The sequence below is a fragment of the Nycticebus coucang genome, chromosome 5, assembly GCF_027406575.1.
Source record: "Nycticebus coucang isolate mNycCou1 chromosome 5, mNycCou1.pri, whole genome shotgun sequence".
NCBI classification, from domain to species: domain Eukaryota; kingdom Metazoa; phylum Chordata; class Mammalia; order Primates; family Lorisidae; genus Nycticebus; species Nycticebus coucang.
In genome coordinates, this window is record NC_069784.1 from 102024233 (window position 1) to 102046103 (window position 21871).

Sequence of the window (21871 nt, forward strand, 5' to 3'; positions counted from 1 at the left end):
ATTTGAGGGCCAATGCAGGAGGATCTCTTGAGTCCAGGAGTTTAAAACTGGCTTGGGCAACGTAGTAAGACCTGATCTCTGCAAAAAAAATTTTGAAACTAGCTGTGGATAGTGACACTTGTCAGTAATCCCAGTTAGCAAAGAGGCTGAGACAGGAGGATCATTGGAGGCCAAGAGTTCACTTTTAGTAAGCTGCAATTATACCACTGTATTCCAGTGTGGGTGATAGAGCAAAATCCTGTCTCAAAAAAAAAATAATAATAATAATTGATTAGATTATTGGGAATTACTAGGTTTTAGCCCTCAAATCACAATTGCAGTAGGATTTTGAAGAATTTTAGCACAGCTCTGAGGCTTGGCTGTGAATTTAAACCCACCTCTACCTCTTCCAGGCTGTGTTAGCTTGGGTGAGTTACTTATCCCCCTTGGGCTTAGTTTTCTCTCCTGTAAATTGGGGATAACAGCACATGATTCCAAGGTACTTGTAAGTATTAACTGAGTTTAAGACATGTTTAACCACTTGAAATATTACCTTCCTCTTGAGCCTTCAGTAAATGTTAGCTGTTATTGTTGGTGACCGTTTCATTATGATCATGTTGGACAGCACAAAGTGATTCTTTGATGTCAGTCACAAGTACTGGAGACTAGCTAAGTGGCACTAAGACTAACTTAGTGTTATTTCTAGATATTAGGTCAAGGTTGTAACATGAAGCATTCCAAAAAGCAAATTATTTTAATGGATAATGCTTACCATGTGAATATTTCTGGATTAACAAATTGGTTCAATTTAAAATTTTGCTTAAAGAGTCGATTATTATTGTTAGTTGATATCTGTTGTTTCATCATCTGAGTAATTCACCCACCCAACCATGTTTTTCGTTTCAGAGCTGCCATCTTTCCTGATACGTCACCCCATAGGTGAAACCAATTAGTTCAGTGAAGGACACTTGAGTCAAGTTAAGCCAATTATCGCCCTCCTAGGAATTTTGAACTTAAGACCATAGAAAGCTTTTGCCTGTTCCTTTCTCTGTCTTTTTAATGGTGTGGCTATGGAATGAGAGTCTGGGAGTTTCCAGAGGCTATGTTTCTGCCCTCTGGAGGAGATGGCCACCTTACTACAGTGATTCACCTATCAGCCAAGGAATGCTAAAGATTGCTAGCCAGCACCAAAATCTAGAAGAAGCAAGGAAGGATTCTCCCCTAGAGCTACCAGAAAGAGCATGGTCATGTCAACATCTTGATTTCAGACTTCTAACTTCTGGAACTGTGAGTTAATAAATTTCTCTTGTTTAAACCGACTCAGTTTAGAGTAAAGCTACTGAAAGCGAGAAACTGAGATGAGGCTGGAACAATCTTGGCAGCATTCTCAAGAATCTTCATGATTCCACAGTTCCCATTGTCCTCATTTTCTAAGAATTGGTGAGTCAGTGCCCAGGTTCCTTATCCCAAAGCCCTCACAACAAGCTTCTTTGGCTTCCTGCCGATATGCTGGCTGAGTTCAGACAGCAAGTACTGCAGATAGCCTGGAAATTGAGGTTGCCATTTTCTTAAAGCCTGGACCCCAAAACTGGTACAGCATCACTGACAGCATCACAAGCAGTCACGGCAGATGATGATGCTTGCCCTGCCACCTGGCTGTAGAAATTGACTGTCAGTGGCAGGCTTGCCATTTGTACATTCAACAGATATTTTTTAGTACCTATTATGAACTGCTATTCTAAGTCCTGGTGATAGTTCAACGAACAAGAGACAAATGCTTGCCTTCATGGAGCTTACATTCTAGTGAAGTGAACAGACAAGTTAAATCAGTAAAGTACAGAAGTGAAAAGGGACAAGTAATGCATAGTGGGGTCAAAGGCAGAGACTGGTGAGAAGATAATATTGTTAGCATCCCATACCCAGAGAGCAAAATGCTGAGAGAGGCAAGGGAGCTGCACTGATGAACTGAAAGAAGAGCATTCTAGGCAGAGGAAATAGCAAGGGTGAGGGCCCTAAAGCGAGACTTCAGGGTTGCTGGAGTGGGAGGAGGAGGGAGAATAGTATGAGCAGGGGGGGGGCAATACTGCAAATGTAGGTAGATAATTGTAATGATACTTGAATTCAGCTTGACTGAGATGAGAAGCTCCCTGGGGCTTATAGGCAGAGGAGTAGATGTGGCCACTCCTAGGTCCTAACAGGACCATTCTGGCTTCTGTAATGAGACCAGAGCGAAGCAAGGTGCAGTCAAAAGCAGACTATCTAAGAGGCTACCACTGTCATCAAGGCTAGAGCTAGGGATTGCTGGGAGCAGGAGAGTGGCAGGTGGTGAGATGTTGTTGTACATAAGTATAGAACTGGTGATATTTGCTGATGTACCAGAGAATCAAATTGTCTTTACCAGTCAAGAAGATATTTCTGTAATTATCCAAAGTATTATTATGGCAGGAAGACTCTATGGCAATGTAATCAAGAATTCCAGGTCTTAGTGTCTTCCAAGCCTGGACTATCTGCCCACTCCAGGTCACATCTAGATAAAATAATCTAGGGCCCCAACCAGCTGGCTCTCTAGAGGTGACAGGTAAAGCCTGTATTATTTATTTATTGCTTCTGCAAAACTAGGAACGCTTGGCCCAATGACCATAGCCCCTCAGCTCTGCTGGTCAGGACATACTCTACTTTTTCTCAATAAGTTGCTTGTACTCAGGTGGGCACTCCCTGTGATAAGCTATTGGATAGACTTTGGGTGACATTTACTGCCCAGTCAGAATCATTATACTGGCAGAAGGAAGAAACATGAGTTTTTCAAAAAATCATAAAGGTTCTCATAAAGGTAAAAGAACTTGAAGTACTCCATTGGTCAAACATGTAACAAATGAGCAAGTGACAAGAAAAAGGTATATATCCGCTGACAAGGTCCAAAATGAATCATGGCCCTACTCATATTTCACCCAGCTGGCCTTGCCTCCCTCTGCCATCATGGAAACTAAGTCCCTTGGTTACAGCCATTCTCTCCCCATTTTTCATTTAACAAATAATTACTGAGCACCCATAAGAGGATGCCCACGTTATCAGGGATCCTTAGATTGGAAAAGGCCAGTCTCTGCCTGTGGCTGTATGCAGAAAGAGGAAGTGGAGAAACTGAACTGAGGCCCTGTGGGCCCTGCGGGGCTGAATTCACAACTTAAGAAAAAATCTTGAAAACCGGTCCAGAAAAAAGTTAATCAGCTATTTTGTCCTTTGCCAAAAATATCTTAATTAACGCTTGGCATCTAGATTTTCAGGTATTTGAAGGACAGCTGAGAAGTCCAGCCTCTTTTGACCTGGATCTAAAATGCCCCAGCCAAAAAACTCTGGGGTTTTTCCTACGTGTCTACCTTTTACTTAACCTCACTCAATCCGTCTCTTTGCCCCTTAATTATAACTTCTAAATAAAATGATGCTATCCACGCCTTTACCCTGTCATTCATTTTGTCCTCATTTATGGTTTGGATTATAGCAATCACTAGTATTTTTGCCTTCAGGTTACTCCTCTGTTTTTCCCATGCCTATGACAGAGATTGGTCCATAGGAGGTGTCCCTCATGTCCAAGATTCCTTTGCATGGAGATTTGGGGGCAGAGGCATATTGCTAAGTGCTCCCAGGACTAAGCGTCTGGGAGGAAGCGAAGGAAATAGGATCAGGCAAGGAGAGAAACCGGGCTGCCTTGAATTCCCCACGTGGACAGCCCATCAGCAGGAGCCTGTGGAGCTAGGAAAGCCCAAATTGAGGCAAGTGGCCTTAGTACTCCACATAGACCAGTTATTGAATGTGAGCTTCCCCTGGGTAGTGAGCATGATCCTGGGAAGAGGAGAACATTCTAAACAGGACTCAGCTGAGAGCTGCCAGTCCTCAGCACTCTCAGTAGCGATGAATGCATCCGTGCTGGGGTTGCATTCAAACCCATTCAAACGGATGGGATGAGGTGGAATGAGATAGAATAGAGACAGGGGTATTTTAGGGGTGGGGCTGGAACCTGCACAGAACATTTCAAGTTACCTTTCCAATCCCTGCTTATTGGAAAGCCGCAGGAATGGCCCTCATCCCCAACATTAAACAGAACCCCTTCCTTCTGTCATAGTCTGTGATCACTAACAAATCAGTTAACTATTTTTGCCTGTATTGGGTGCAAAATCCTTGAGGAAAACCATGAATTCTATATAGTTAAAGATCATATTGTACTCATTCTTATGTCCCCTGGACCTTCTGTAGTAACCAGCAGGTCCATCACAGGCACGGAAATGTTTGTAGAATAAATGAGAAACCGAAAAGACTCCAAAAAGTTATGAGAAATGCCCAAGATCACGCAACTCAGAAATGATGAAGCCAGAGGTTCTAATTGGGACTTCCTACTCCAAGTGCATGAGCAAGTCACATTAGAACGAACAGAGGAGCAGAAGATGGGAGTAACACCAGACACAAACAGGAACCCTAAGTTCCAGCCCCGAGCTCTCATCTTGCAGCTGGGCACTAACTTTGGGCTTCCTCAATCTCTTCTTCCTGATTGGAGAGATTCTTTTGGATGATTACAGAAGAAATATTTATCTACCATCTGCTATGTGTTCACATGTATGTAAACCTTATAACCACCCTGTGCTGTTATTTTAATCTTTATTTTTTAAATAATGTGAGGGGGGAAAAAACAACAAAACTAAACCAAGCTGAAGTAAAATGAAGAAAAGTTCAGTGATTTATTTGAAGTCACACAAAAGGGGCTTAACTTAAACTCAGGTCTCCTGCCTACCATTCTATGTTTTCTTACGCTGGGAAAATTCTGACATCCGTTCCCCTTCCCCTTCCCCTTCCCCTCCCCTCCCCTCCCCTCCCCTCCCCTCCCCTCCCCTCTCCTCCCCTCCCCTTCCCCTTCCCCTCCCCCTCCCCTCCCCTCCCCTCCCCTTCCCCTTCCCCTCCCCCTCCCCTCCCCTCCCCTCCCCTTCCCCTTCCCCTTCCCCTTCCCCTCCCTCCCCTCCCCTTCCCTTCCCTCCCCTTCCCTTCTTTTCTTTTCAACATGAGATCTTGCTAAGTTGTCTGGGCTAGTGGGACTCATGGGCTCAAATGATCCTCCCCTTTCAGCCTCTCTAGTAAGGCTGACATTTTTTAAGTGAAAGTTAAGGGAAGAGGAAGCAACCCTTTCACCATTTCAAAATTATTTTCTTCCCACCAATCTTCAGCTCCCGTCACAACAAAATAAAACTGTAAAACCAAAAACAAATCAGGATGGCCTTTGTCCAAAGCAGAGAAGGCCTTGGCAGGTCTGGATCCTATGGTCACCACACCTCTAGTTTGATGCTATCCTAGAGTAACCTTTTTGGAACCAGGGACCCGGTTTCACAGAAGATATTTTTTCCACAGACTGGGATAGAGGCACATGGTTTCATGATGATTCAAGTGCATTAAATTTATCCTGCACTTTATATCTATTATTTCTATTTCAATAGATCATAAAATAATTATACAACTCACCATAAGGCAGCATCAGTGGAAGCCTCAGGGGCTTGTTTTACCGCAACTGAACAGTTCCAGTGCTAGCATCACCACCTCAGCTTCATGTCAGAGCTTCAGACAATAGATTCTCATAAGGGGCACTGAAACCTGGATCCTTTGCATGCGGAGTTTACAGGAGGGAGCACGCTCCCATGAGAAACTAATGCCCGCTACTCTGACAGAGGGCAGAGCTTAGGCGGTGATGTGAGTAAGGGGGAGCCGCTGTAAGTACAAATGAAGCTTCACTTGTTCACCCACTGATCACCTCCCACTATGGGCTTGGTTCCTAGCAGTCCACTGACCAATTTTGGTCTGCGTTTCAGAGGCTGGGAACTGTAGTTCTATAGTACGCATTTTATGTCATCAATTGATAATTGTGAAAAATATCTTAAAGGTGTGTTGTTTACTGGCAGAAGGCTTTTTTCAGAATAACAATTGTTTTGAAAGAGAAGATAATTATTCTTAATGTGACTATTGAGATTAGGCATTTGTTTTGTTCTTGACCTACATTTTTTTTTTGTAGAGACAGAGTCTCACTTTATAGCCCTCTGTAGAGTGCCGTGGCCTCACACAGCTCACAGCAACCTCCAACTCCTGGGCTTAAGCGATTCTCTTGCCTCAGCCTCCCGAGTAGCTGGAACTACAGGCGCCCGCCACAACGCCCGGCTATTTTTTGGTTGCAGTTTGGCCGGGGCTGGGCTTGAACCCGCCACCCTCGGTATATGGGGCCGGCGCCCCACCGACTGAGCCACAGGCGCCGCCCTTGACCTACATTTTTAATCAAGAAAATCACATAAATAACATAGCCTGGGGGAATGGAATGGTCATCGCCTTAGGAGTCCAAAAGCCTGGATCCTCCTGTCTGCTCATGGATGCTGAAGTCTGGGACCAGATGGTCAACTCTTTGTAGCCATGTTTCATTCTCTTGAATACTGGAGACCCAGCTCTTTAACACACAATGCTATTTGTATGACCAAGAGAATGCAATAAATTCAAACTACAACAATTATAATCCCATTTCACAATTTTATAAAGTTAAATTTGGGAGAGGCCAAAGCCGGTGGATTGCTTGAGTTCAGGAGTTGGAGATGAGCCTGAGCAAGAGTGAGACCCCCACCTCTACTAAAAATAGAAAAACTAGCCAGGCATTGTGTTGGGCACTTGTAGTCCCAGCAACCAGAGAGGCTGAGGCAAGAGAATCACTTGAGTCCAGGAGTTTGAGGTTGCTCTGAGCTATGACACCATCGCACGCTAGCCCAGGTGACAGAGTGAGACTCTGTCTCAAAAAAAAAAAAGAAAAGAAAGTTAAATTTTGCTTTAACAAGTACACAATAGGAATAAATACACTGTGGATACTGTTCATGCAGGAAATCCAAAGTCAAATTCAATTAATGGAAACTACCTTCTCCCTTAAGCAAATCACTCTTGACCCAGAGAATGTTATTGACAACTATAGGGTTGGTTGTGATTGTGACCTTAAATACTGCTGTTAATTCAACATTGAATTAACATGTATTAGCTTGCCAAGCAGGAATTTTGGTTTGCCAAGTTAGATGTGATTTTATACTTTAAGACTATTTAAAGTGTTTTATATTTCATTTGCCTATCTACTATTTAAATTGGGTACAGGACTGCCAACTTGAGGAGCACGGCCCTGATAAGTCATCCCGGCATTCCATGAGAGAGGTTGGATGATTTTCCCCTCCACCACTGGCACAGAAGCCCTTTCAACACCCAGAAATAGATCTCCTATTGAGCCTCTGTTTATCTCCTCTGACCATAAAAAGCAGCTGGCTCTGCGGGAAAGATTGGCAGCTGCAATTAACTCCAGGAGGCCAGAAGCCAGAATCCAGAGCAACAAGAATAAAGGCTGCTCAAACAACTTTTGGAGTCCTGTTGCTAGATTGCTAGAACCATTCAGCCTTCTGAGAAAAGAAATCTGTGAGCTAAACACTGTACATATCACTGTAAAATTTCCTATAACCACCAGGGGCCCTCAGAATCATTCCATTATTTTCAGAGTCGTTTCATGATGACTATTAAATCTACTACCGGCTAAATGTTGCTGGTTTTTGTGAAAAGCATTGTAAAAAGGGTTGATTGATCCAATTGTTCTTATCCTCTATTACTTTGTATTCAAACTTAGCTCAGTATTAGTCTAACTGTAATTAGGAAAATGAAAAGAAAGCAAAATCTGATTTTTTTAAGGTCATTGGAGGCAGCAGGAGGTTTCTGTTGAAACACTTCACACTCATTGTTAAACAATTACCAGATCATTAGAAAACAGCTTCAAACATGTCTTTGCTAAGAGGCCTTGAGAACATTATTCCTATTGCTTATCTTCTATACCAAACGAAATAATAAAGGTCTGGAAAATTTCAGTAATCTAACTCATTAGGCCTGTGTCCAGGGACAGAACTGGGAAGTATTGGGGGAGAGGGGCAACCAAATGGTCTTCTAAAACATTTCCCAAATGAGCATATCAACTTAGTTTGGCACTGTTAACTCTTTAAAGGAACCAAAAAGGCCCCAGATCTTGAACCCCAAAACTTCTTTTAGGCTGAACAAATGTGTTTAAAGCTACAGGCAACCATTTTTATGACAGAACCCTAGCTCTTTCCACAATACTTTTATTTCTTCTTTCTAAAATTTGTTTTATAATGCAAAAATAAATATTCTCCCTGAGAATTTGGGATGTTCTGGTTCTGCTGTGCAAATCCTCTGCAGCAGATCTCTCTTACTAAGTATTAAAAAAATGAAAAAGAACCAGAAAATGGTGAAAAATAAAAACAGGCAGATTGTGGTGAGGAGTCAAAATTTGGAGAAGCAACCCCTATGGTGGGAAGGTGCTTTGTTTTGTTTTGTTTTCCTCCTGAGATTTTGCCCAAGGGCACAGTTGCAGAGAGCCCAGCTGCTAAAATTCAGGTAGAACCCTTGACCATCTATCCAGTCTTGGAACCACAGGAAGAATGAAACCACCCTTAGGCCCTTACAAATTAATGAAGGGGTGCAAAGCAAGAACCAGAGTCAGGGCCCCAAAAATCTATGAAGGAACAGGCTTAGCTAAAAATAATGATAACAATCAGCCACCATCCCCTGGTTTGCTTGATAATAGTCACTGTCCCCTTGTTCATTTCTCTATATTTGCTGCTCTGCAGTGGCACAGCTGTTGGTTATAAAGATTCTTAACTTTATAGGTAATATCACCTACCAAGGACCCAGGGCTAGTTTTTGAGGAATCTTCCAGATCCTGCATTCCAGTGAATTGGCTGACCCACCCAGTTCAAGGAACTATCTCAACTTGTCTTGCACCCCCACCCAAAGTATTGCATTCCAGTAAAATTGGATTAGCTGATCTACCCAGGCAGTGGCCAACACACCGATGGTTCCCCTCTGAACCCAGCTAATAGCAGACCCTGATGGCCTAATCCAGGGCCAACCAAAATCTTTGTCTCCCAAATTCTCAGGGAGACATATTGGAGAAATTTGTCATCTCCCCACTTAGTGCTATGCCCATTAAACTTTCTGTGCTGCAAACCCTGTCCTCTGGGTGCATTGGCTTCTTGACAACGGGCAGATGAACTGGTTGAGCCGCAACAACAAGACAGGGCAGCCCTGGAGTGTGAGGGGAGTCTGGAAGGGGAAGGAATGGAGTGGAAAGGAAGGAAGAGAGGAAATGTCAGCAGAGAAATAGAAACTATTAAAAGAAGAAGAAGAAGAACGAAATAAAAATTTTAGAACTGAAAAAAGGTAATATCTGAAATAAATTCACTGGATAAATTCAAGAGCAGAGTGAAGATAGCAGAGTAAGGGGTCAGTAAACTTGAAAATTGATCAATAAAAATTGTTCCGTCTGAAAGACAGAAAAATGGAAAGAAAATGAATAGAATCTTAAGGATATGTGGGGCTGAAACTACTATGAATCCCACACAGAAGAGATTGAGGGATGGATTACAAAAAAAAGGCATGAGGAAGCTTTCTGGCAATGATTCATTAATTTGGTTATAGTAATGATTTATGCAAATGCAGAAACCCATCCAATTGTAAATACGAGAGTTTAAGGTCAATTATACTGTAATGAAATTGGTTTTAAAATTTAAAAATTTAGCCAGGTGTGGTGGCTCACGCCTGTAATCCTAGCACTCTGGGAGGCTGAGGTGAGTGTATTGCTTGCACTCACGAGTTCAAGACCAGATTGAACATATGGATTGAGTGAAAGTGAGACCACCCCCCACCCCCGTCTCTACTAAAAATATAAAGACTGAGGCAAGAGGATTGCTTGAGTCCAAGAGTTGGAGGTTGCTGTGACTATGACACCACAGCACTCTACCCAGGGGGACAGCTTGAGACTCTGTCTCAAAAAAATAAATAAATAAAATAAAAAAATATTTACATGCAGAAGATGTCTCTACACCCAAATAGACTAAAGTAATTTTTATTCTTTTGTTTCTGTATTTTCTAAATTCTTACTATATGCATATCTTTCATGTTCAAATGCTATATTTAAAATTTGGAAATTTAAAAATTAATGTTCTTCTAAATAAGTAGCCTAGATTAAATGAAAAACAGTTGATGTGATTATGCTTTGGGGTATTGCCCATTAAAATTTTTAAAAAGACTTGAAATTTATACAGTAGAACCTCTATAGTTGACACGTTCCCTACATTGACCCCCTTCCTTAAGTTGACTTAATTTTCACAGATGGGACATGCACTATATACAAGTATCAGTACTAGGCCTAGTTCCTTGTGTTGACCACCTTAGTATGTTGACCAGTTTGTAACAGTCCCTTAGGCGATCAACTTATGGAGGTTCTACTGTATTTGAGTTATGTAGCAGCCTGTATAGCCTATGTCTAGGAGGAGTGAGAGTTATAAGAAATACCTGTATAGCTCAATAATGGAACACCTTGGTGAAAAGGGCATGGAGGGGGATTTAGCTCTCCTAATAAGCATGAGAGCTCGCAAGATGAGAGTGCTGGTGAACTGGTAGTCTCTATGCCTGTGGTGTTGAGAGACACGAGATCAGACTTATATTAGGCTGGAAGAGAAGGCAGTTGGGAGTACGTGCATTCTATCATGGACCCGCTTACTCTAACTCTGTCTCCTCTCCTGCCTGCAGAACACCAGCATGGCATCCCTCTGCTGAAGATTACTAAGCTCTGCTAGAGACTAAGATCTATCTACTCTATGAAGACTGCTTTTCTCTCCTCTCTCTCTCACTAAAGTAGACAGCATTCAGGAACCTAAGAGCAATTGTTCCTGAGCAAGGTAGCTTAGCCGTCTGCCTCCAGAAACTAGTTAAGCTGGCCTGAGACCTGGCCAGTCCCGGGCCCTGACAAGCAGTGGCAGCGGTAGTCTGTGACAGAGTTATTTATTGATTTTTTTTTTTCAGTGTATAAAGTGTTTTTGTTTCATTTTATTTGAACTAACATTTTAAACATACCTCAGTATTAGGTTTTTACTCCTGGTTGTATGAAAGAGAAGAAATCACAAACATACATTCATTGGAAATAGCTGTCTTATCATACTTAAATACAGTGGACGCTCTGTAAGTTGACCACCTAAAGGTCTATAACAAACTGGTCAACATACGGAGATGGTCCATGTAAGAAACTTCTGTTGAGAACATGTGGGGCATGTCCAATTTTGAAAATTAGGTCACCTTAAGGAGGTGGTCAACTATGGAGGTTCTACTGCATTTCAAATCTAAGTTGAAAGGAACATACCAATCTATAACTTAGAATAAGTATGGGTTAAAACCACCTTCTGAGTTTATTATTGTTTCCTTTTATTTACAGATGTAAAAATCAGCTTGATCACAATATTTTGCTATTATAATGACAGTTGTTTTCATAACCATTTTGACACCACATAAAAATTTTGTGTGTTGCTAAATATATTACTTTTACTAAGTCACAATAAGAATTGATATTTTTTGAATGTCAGCAGGAAAAACACATAGTCTACTAAATAAATATATTTTTGTCTTTGACAATTTTCTGGCATATAAATCTGAAATATAAGAACGCCAAGGCCACTGATTTTATGTGCCATTGTCTCGCAAAGATTATCTTCTTTGAATAGTGTTGTGCCCAGATCTCGAAATTCCCCACAAAGACCACCAGAGAGCCAAGTCCGATGCAAAAGCAAAAGGGCCTTTTATTGTAATCTCGAGCTTGGGCTCCTGGGGACTCTGCTGCAACAGATCTGAGCCAGGAGCCTCAAGCTCTGGAGCAGGGGGTTCTTATGGTCCAGCAGAGTGGGTGGGCATGCAAAGCTTGAAACAAAGGGGGTACTTCTGGATTGGTTAGGTGGGGGGTCCCTGATTGGTGGATGGTTGTCTCATGATTTCGAGGAATTGCCTGAGCTTGCCTGGGCTTGTCTGGGCTTGTCTGGAAAGTGAAACTTACTGAGTGAAATGGTGGGGAAAGCGAAACTTGACTCCTAAGATGGCGCTGGTCTGGTTCTTTCGATAGGACTCATTTAGATTTTTCTTTATTCGAAGTTACAATTAAAGCCAATTAGTCTTCACATGGAATTAACCTAAGGAGAAAGCAGTTTAAGTATTTTTAAAATAAAAATTGAATTTTTATTGAATTAATAATTCAATTTTTATTTTAAAAATACTTAAACTGGTCAGTGTTGCTAGAGGTAATTTCATTTTTTAAAATCATTGTTATCACACAGCCATAACAAAAAGCCTAGTCTCTTAGGCTGTGACCACCAAAAAGGCAGAGCTCAAGATTAGATTTTGCTTGAAGGTACTAATTTAGTTTGGGATGTGAATCCAAGCAACATAACTCAGTGTTTGAAAAGAATGAAATAAAAAGGAGGGAACACTAGTCTGAGCGTGCATTATCAAGGTGGTGGTCTGTATTGGAAACTCTGCCTCAATCCCACAGGACCCCCTGAGGAGCCAGCCATATAATGTGACTCAGAATTCCCCACTCCAAGGACAGAAGAGGAGATGCTTATCCATCTGCTCTGGTTCCCATTTGTCAAGGGTTGCTCTGTGGGGCAATAACTCCCTCGTATTTCCACATTTCTACATGTCTCCACATGTAAAACAGTCTCCACAGGGCATTCAATGACACACAGGCAGAGAACTCCCAAGACAGAAATCTGAGGAAAGGTGCTGCAAGATTATACTTGCTCATAATTGATTGCCTCTGTTGGCTGAAGTAAAAAGATGGGCTGAGGAAACGTGAAACAGAACATAGACGTATCAATGTAGAGTCAGAGAAAAAAGCATAACAGGAACTAAGTTTCATAGAAAAATTACATTAACCTCTAATTCACACACACACACACACACACACACACACACACACACACACACACACACACACGTGCATGTCCTAGAACTGGCTTCCATAGTTTGTGAGTCAACTGTGTCCATCTCTTCCAGACACTATGTTCAGCAACATTAAGTGGGTAGTTTGAAATTGAAAAAGATGAGACTGTTTACACTACAGGAATTGACAAACTCTACAAACCAGAGTGTTTTTTTTCTTTTTTTTTTTAGTTTGTTTGTTTGTTTGTTTGTGGGAGGGAGGGAGCTGAGATGTAGCAGAGAGCTGGTTCACCAGCACACCACTAATGTGAGTGTGTTTATGTGTGTATATGCATGTATGTGCATATCCATAGACAAACATGATATATATGGTATAAGTTATTTGTAAATTGTATCTTCGTAAGACAATGATAAAAATAAATTAAATTAAAAAAATAATAATTTCCTGATTCCAAAAGTGAAATTACCTACAGAAGCTCTTCCGTGAAGAAATAGACATAAAATATGAACACAATGTTAGTGCCACCACCTGCCAATAAACAGAAAAAAAGGATAATAGCTCAGGTAATAGCCATATTCAAATTCTTACCACTTTTTAAGGGATAAATTGTGTCCTCCCAAAACTCAAATTTTGAAATCCTATCTCACGTATCTCAGAAGGTGACTATAGTTGGTAGGGTCTTTAAAGAGGCAATTAAGTTGAAGTGAGGTCATTAGGTTGACCTCTAATCCAGTATGACATGATGGGTGTCCTGATAAGAAGAAGAGCTTAGGACACTGACTGACTTCTCCTTCTGGCATATCTATAATGTGAGCATTTGTTCATTTCATGGTATCTCACAAGTCTCACAAGTAGACTTACTTTCTTCTTTGTTATTCTTATTTCTCTTCTATCCTGTGACTGCTTTATTCAAATGATATGCCTTCAAGTTTAAAAACATTTCTTCTTCTTCATCTAATGTGTTGTTGAAGCTCCTAATTATATTTTTATGTATTTAATTTTTTAACTCCAAAATTTCTATTTTGTTCTTTTGTATACTATCTATCTGTGTTGAATTTCTCATTCAGATCATGAATTGTTTTCCTGATTTCACTAAATTGTTTGTTTTTTCTTCTGTTTTACTGAGTTTTTTTTAAGATCATTATTCTGGACTTCTTTTCAAGGATTTTATAAATGTCTTTTTTACAGGGGAATCTATTACTAGAGATTCACTGTATTCTTTTGGGGGTGTCATGTTTTCTTGCTTTTTTACATTTCCTGTGACCTCACATTATTATTCATTCATTCAGTGTAATAGCCACTTGTTCAATTTTATGGAGTGGCTTTTGAGGAATAGACTTTTTTCTGGGGGTGGGTCATAGGGTGCTGGTGTGTGGATTTGATTCTGAGTGGACTCAGTATGTGGTTTCTGCAGTCTTTTCCATCTTTGTGATCCTTGTCAGTGATGTCTGTGACTGCTGTGGCGGCCTGGGCTGCAGGTGTCTGTGATGCAGTGGTGAAGTTTCGCTGAGGGCCGGGGCCCAAGGCTGCATGTTGAGCCAGACAAGTGTAGCTATGGAGGGTTGACAGGCAGTCTGGTGAGCTCTCCCTGTGCTGTGCTGGCTGTCAGAGGCCAGGTGTGGGGGCAAGGGGGTCAGGCAGCTCTGCTGTGGTCTCCACAGAGGGCATGGTGAATTTGGCAGGTGCTGGTGAGTTTGGCAGGGGCTGGTAGCTCCATAGTGGTCTGTCCAAAGAGGCACGATCATCACAAAACTGTGAAGCCAAGTGTGAGCCTGAGTGGGCTTGGTGGCTGGCAGGCTATTCAGCACCTTTCCCTCTTTAGGGTCTGCCTGTTCCTCAGGAAAGGAGCTCTAGTGTTATGCTGCTTGGGTTTGGACACTGGGGTCTCAGCTGCTCCATCTGGTTTGGGGTCCAGGCCGCTGAAGTCACAGTGCTGTGAACACCTTTGTGAACATTGTGGAGGGGAAGAGACACTCTAGCAGTGGATATGCTTTCAAGATGGTGCCAAGCCATAGCAGCTTAGGTCGCTGAGTTAAGGCATGGTCAAGGTGGGCTCTTACTATGAGCCAGTGAGGCCGCCCAGACTCCCAGTGCATCTCCAGCTTTCCTTTCTCTTGAGAAGAAGTTTCTGTGACTTAAGTTGATCCTGGTTGGGAGACAGTTTGGTGAGGGAGGGTTCCTTATTCTCGTCTCTGTGGATCTCTTCTGGGTTTCTGTACTCCAGAGACATTGCCATTCCTGTGGCGCTGTCTACCACACATCTGTCGTCACTTTGGTTGAGATATTGATGTTCACATGTTGTTTTTGGTCATTTCTGTGGGGAGGATGACTCTAGTCAGCCATTGTACTAACATCACTCTCAGACATCATGTTTTCATGTTTAATGCACACAAAAAGAGGCAGGAAGAGATAAAGGGAGGTAATTTATCCTGAGGTTTTTGAAAGGTTATTTGACTTAGTGAAATAGGAGGTGATCACTTGAGAGAGAATTGTCTCCATCAAGAATTGCCTTACTGAGGTGGAGCAAGATGGCGGCCGAGTAACATCTTCTCTGAAACTAGGCACGGTGAATCTGGAGAGATAAGACTCCAGGAATCTCTGGCTGGTAGAATCTGCCTGTAATCATCCCTTTGAGGATACAGGGAGTCAGCAAGGGACTTCTGGACCCCAAGAGTAGGACAAAAACAGTGGAAAACTGGCAAGTGGTTGCGTGTGTTCAATCGACCTAATCCCACCATCAGCCGTAAGTACAAGCAGCAGTGAGACTGCAAACCGGAAAGGCCTTACCTGTGAACTGTTTCGGTGTTTTTGGACTTGGCACTCAGTTGAACTGCCTTGGGAAGAGCTTGAGCAGGAGTGTGGAGAAATCTGGGCATTGTCTAGGGCCTCAGACTGAGCCGCTGAGCCAGACGGAGCTAATAGTGTTCAGCTATGGGCCGCAGGGAGCCATTGTGAGAGAACTGCCCTGGCAAGCTCCACCCTAAGGGTTGCAGAGCAAGGATTGGGCGGGAGCTAGTAACCTAGTGACTGAGAAGCCTGAAGGCAGGGACTGAGCTGCCTTACAGCCTTAACTCTCAGGAGAAGAGTGAGACCGGTTTTGGCACACTGGAGCCTTGGGCTGTTGCCCTGGGTAGAGTGCCATGGCATCACAACTCATACCAACCTCAAACTCCTGGGCTTGGCACTGCCCGGACCTCCATAAGAGCTATGCCACGACCCTTGACCTGTGACCCGTGCCTGCCGGGCCTCCCGCATGCCCTGACCAGGAACTGCGGGAGCCACGCAACCCTGCATCCTCCCTCCTGTACCCTCCTTGCCTCGACACTGGCCCGCACATCTGGACGGGGACTCTGGTAGCCATGTGTCCTCTGGAGTCCTCCCTGCCTCTGTGCAGGGCCATTCCCCTGGCCAGAGACTGCTGGAGCCTTGGGATGTCTGTGCCAAAGTCACTGGGCACCAGGCACTCCCAGAACTGTGCGCACCACCTCCCGCCCTGTTGCTGGATCTGGATGTGTCACACTCTGGAGCTGCTTCCCCAACCAGAACTCCCTGGCTGGGGCAGCCCCAGAGGAACTACACAGGATCACTCCCTACAAAGATCCAGCAACAATAGAGTGATCCTTCTGGGGTCTAATCTTGGAGAGACACCTCCCCAAATCTGAGGATGGCCAGAGGCAATGGTGAAAAATAATCATGAGGCGAAATCAACAGAAAAACTCGAGCAATATGAATAATCAGAGTAGATCAACTCCCCCAAGGATCAATGGGGCAGACCCAGCACAAGATCCCAAGCACAAACAAATAGCTGAGATGTCAGAAATTGAATTCAGAATCTGGATAGCAAATAAGATTGAATTAGAATTCCAAGCAGTAACCCAAAAGATACCTCAAGAATTCAATGAATTCAAAGACCAAATGACCAAAGATTATGACATATTGAGACAAGAAGTTGCAGCCCTCAAAGATCTGAGAAACATAGTAGAATCCCTCAGTAACAGAATGGAGCAAGCAGAAGAAAGGATTTCTGACATTGAAGACAAAGCTTTCAAATGCTTCCAAACTCTCAAAGAGGAAGAGAAATGGAGGGCAAAAACAGATCACTCTCTCAGAGAGCTGTGGGATAATTTGAAGAAAACCAATATTCGTCTTATAGGGATCCTCGAAAGCAACGAAGTGGCTTCACAAGGCACAGAGTTAATTCTCCATGAGAGTATGAAGGAGAACTTTCCAGACATGGCAAGAGATTCTGAAATTCAGATAGCAGACAGTTTCAGAACTCCAGCACGACTCAACCCAAATAAGACATCCACCAGACACATCATAATCAATTTGACTAAAGTTAATATGAAGGAGAAAATTCTGAAAGCAGCCAGACGAAAGAAAACCATCACCTACAAAGGCAAGAATACTAGAATAACTGCAGATCTCTCTGCTGAAAACTTTCAAGCTAGAAGAGGATGGTCATCGACTTTTAATCTCCTAAAACAAAATAACTTTCAACCCAGGATTCTGTACCCAGCTAACCTGAGTTTCATTTATGATGGAGAAATTAAATACTTCGATGACATTCACATGTTGAAGAAATTTGCCATAACTAACCTAGCTCTCCAGGATATTCTCAGACCTATCCTCCATAAAGACCAGCATAATCCTCCACCACAAAAGTAAACCCACCCAGAAAATTTTGATCAAATTCCAACTTCCACAGTCACAAAAGGATTAAAAATGTCCACCAGACTTTCGAAAGGCTTATCAATATTCTCAATTAATGTGAATGGTTTAAATTGTCCTCTAAAGAGGCACAGGTTGGCTGACTGAATACAAAAACTCAAGCCAGATATCTGCTGCATACAAGAATTGCATCTTACATTAAAAGACAAATATAGACTCAAGATGAAGGGATGGTCATCTATACTCCAGGCAAATGGAAAGCAGAAAAAAGCAGGCATTGCAATCCTATTCACAGACGCAATAGGCTTTAAACCAACCAAAATAGGAAAGATAAGGATGGACACTTCATATTTGTTACAGGTAATACTCAATATGATGAGATTTCAATTATTAATATTTATGCACCCAACCAGAACGCACCTTAATTTATAAGAGAAACTCTAACAGACATGAGCAACTTAATTTCCTCCACTTCCATAGTAGTTGGAGATTTTAACACCCCTTTAGCAGTGCTGAATAGATCCTCCAAAAAGAAGCTAAGCAAAAAAAAATTTAGATTTAAACTTAACCATTCAACATCTGGACTTAAGAGACATCTACAGAACATTTCATCCCAACAAAACTGAATACACATTCTTCTCATCAGCCCGCGGAACATACTCCAAAATCGACCACATCATCCTAGGCCACAAATCCAACCTCAGCAAATTTAAAAAAATAGAAATTATTCCTCACATCTTCTCAGAACATCATGAAATAAAAGTTGGACCTGCATACCCATACAAAAACATGGAAGCTAAACAACCTAGATGGGTTATAGACGAGATTAAGAAGGAAATCACCAAATTTTTGGAGAAAAACAACAATCACGACATGAATTACCACATCCTCTGGGATACTGGAAAGGCAGTCCTAAGAGGGAAATTTATAGCACTGCAAGCCTTCCTCAAGAAAATGGAAAGAGAGGAAATTAATAACTTAATGGGACATCTCAAGCAACTGGAGAAGGAAGAACATTCCAACCCCAAACCCAGCAGAAGAAAAGAAATAACCAAAATCAGAGCAGAACTAAATGATATTGAAAACAAAAGAATTATACAACAGATCGATAAATCCAAAAGTTGGTTTTTTGAAAAGATAAATAAAATAGATAAACCTTTGGCCAACCTAACCAGGAAAAAGAGTAAAATCTCTAATCTCATCAATCAGAAATAGTAACAAGGAAATAACACAGACCCCTCAGAAATTAACAACAGATCCCTCAGAAATTCAAAAATCCTTAATGAAACTCTACTCTCAGAAGTATGAAAATCTGAAAGAAATCGACTAATACCTGGAAGTACGCCACCTACCAAGACTTAGCCAGAACGAAGTGGAAAGGTTGAACAGGCCTATATCAAGTTCTGAAATAGCATCAACTATACAAAATCTCCCTAAAAAGAAAAGCCCAGAACCAGATGGCTTTACATCAGAATTCTACCAAACCTTTAAAGAAGAAGTAGTACCTATATTACTAAACCTTTTCCAAAATATAGAAAAAGAAGGAATATTACCCAACACATTCTACCAAGCAAACATCACCTTGATCCCCAAACCAGGGAAAGACCCAACAAGAAAAGAAAATTAAAGACCAATATCACTAATGAATATTGATGCTAAAATACTCAATAAGATCCTAACAAACAGAATCCAACAACACATCAAAAAAATTATACACCATGACCAAGTGAGATTTATCCCAGGCTCTCAAGGCTGGTTCAATATATATAAATCTATAAATGTAATTCAGCACATAAAAAAACGAAAAAATAAGGACCATATGATTCTTTCAATTGATGCAGAACAAGCTTTTGATAATATCCAGCATCCCTTCATGATCAGAACACTTAAGAAAATTGGTATAGAAAGGACATTTATCAAACTAATAGAGGCCATCTACAGCAAACCCACAGCCAGTATCGTATTGAATGGAGTTAAATTGAAATCATTTCCACTTAGATCAGGAACCAGGCAAGGTTGCCCATTGTCTCCATTGCTCTTTGACATTGTAATGGAAGTTTTTGCCATTGCAATTAGGGAAGAAAAGGAGATCAAGGGTATCCACATAGGGTCAGAACAGATCAAACTTTCACTCTTTGCAGATGATATGATTGTATATCTGGAAAACACTAGGGATTCTACCACAAAACTTTTAGAAGTGATCAAGGAATACAGCAATGTCTCAGGCTACAAAATCAACACCCATAAATCTGTAGCCTTTATATATACCAACAATAACCAAACTGAAGAAACAGTCAAGGACTCTATTCCTTTCATAGTAGTGCCAAAGAAGATAAAATATTTGGGAGTATGCCTAACAAAGGACGTGAAAGATCTCTACAAAGAGAACTATGAAACTTTAAGAAAAGAAATTGCTAAAGATGTTAACAAATGGAAAAACATACCATACTCATGGCTGGGAAGAATCAACATTGTTAAAATGTCTATACTACCAAAAGCAATATTTTAATGCAATTCCTATTAAAGCTCCATTGCATATTTTAAAGATCTTGAAAAATAATACTTCATTTTATATGGAATCAGAAAAAAACTCACAGAACCAAAACATTACTCAGCAATAAAAACACAGTAGGAGGTATCACGCTACCAGACCTGAGACTATACTACAAATCGATAGCTATCAAAACAGGTATTGGCACAAAAACAGAGAAGTAAATGTCTGGAACAGAATAGAGAACCAAGAGATGAATCCAGCTACTTACTGTTATTTGATCTTTGACAAGCCAATTAAAAACATTCAGTGGGGAAAAGATTTCCTATTTAACAAATGGTGCTGGGTGAACTGGCTGGCAACCTGTAGAAGATTGAAATTGGACCCACACCTTTCACCATTAACTAATACAGACTCTCACTGGATTAAAGATTTAAACTTAAGACATGAAACTATAAAAGTACTTGAAGAAAGTGCAGGGAAAACTCTTGAAGGAATCGGCCTGGGTGAATATTTTATGAGGAGGACTCCCCAGGCAATTGAAGCAGTATCAAAAATACACTACTGGGACCTGATCAAACTAAAAAGCTTCTGCACAGCCAAGAACATATTAAGTAAGGCAACCGGACAGCCCTCAGAATGGGAGAAAATATTTGCAGGTTATACCTCCGATAAAGGTCTAATAACCAGAATCCACAGAGAACTCAAACGTATTAGCAAGAAAAGAACACGTGATCCCATCTCAGGGTGGGCAAAGGACTTGCAGAGAAACTTCTCTAAAGAAGACAGGATGCAGGCGGCACCTGTGGCTCAGTCGGTAAGGCGCTGGCCCCATATACCGAGGGTGGCGGGTTCAAACCCGGCCTCGGCTGAACTGCAACCAAAAAATAGCCGGGCGTTGTGGCGGGTGCCTGTAGTCCCAGCTGCTCGGGAGGCTGAGGCAAGAGAATCGCTTAAGCCCAGGAGTTGGAGGTTGCTGTGAGCTATGTGAGGCCACGGCACTCTACCAAGGGCCATAAAGTGAGACTCTGTCTCTACAAAAAAAAAAAAAAAAACTATAATAAAAAAAAAAAAGAAAAAAAAAAGAAGACAGGACGCACAATCTGCAGACACAAGAAAAAAAGCTCATCATCGTTAATCATCAGAGAAATGCAAATCAAAACTACTTTGAGATATCACCTACCCCCAGTAAGAGTAGCCCACATAAGAAAATCCCAAAACCAGAGATGTTGGCACGGATGCAGAGAAAAGGGCACACTTCTACACTGCTGGTGGGAATGCACACTAATATGTTCCCTCTGGAAGGGTGTTTGGAGAATACTTAGAGACCTAAAAATAGACCTACCATTCCATCCTATAATTCCCTTACTAGGTTTATACCCAGAAGACCAAAAATCACAATATAACAAAGACATCTGTACCAGAATGTTTATTGCAGCCCAATTCATAATTGTTAAGTCATGGAAGAAGCCCAAGTGCCCATCGACCCATGAATGGACTAGCAAATTGTGGTACATGTATACCATGGAATAGTATGCAGCCTTAAAGAAAGATGGAGACTTTACCTCTCTCATGTTTACATGGATGGAGCTGGAACATATTCTTCTTAGCAAAGTATTTCAGGAATGGAAAAAAAAGTATCCAATGTACTCAGCCCTACTATGAAGCTAAATTATAGCTTTCGCATGAAGGCTATAACCCAACTATAGCACAAGACTATGGAGAAAGGGCCATGGAAGGGGAAGCGAGGCGGGAGGTTACGGTGAAAGGAGGGTAGTGGGTGGGGCCACATCTACAGTGCATCTTAGAATGGATGGGTACAGGCGAAACTTACTAAATGCAGAATATAATGTCTACATACAATAACTAAGAAAATGCCATGAAGGCTACGTCGAACAGTTTGATGAGAATAT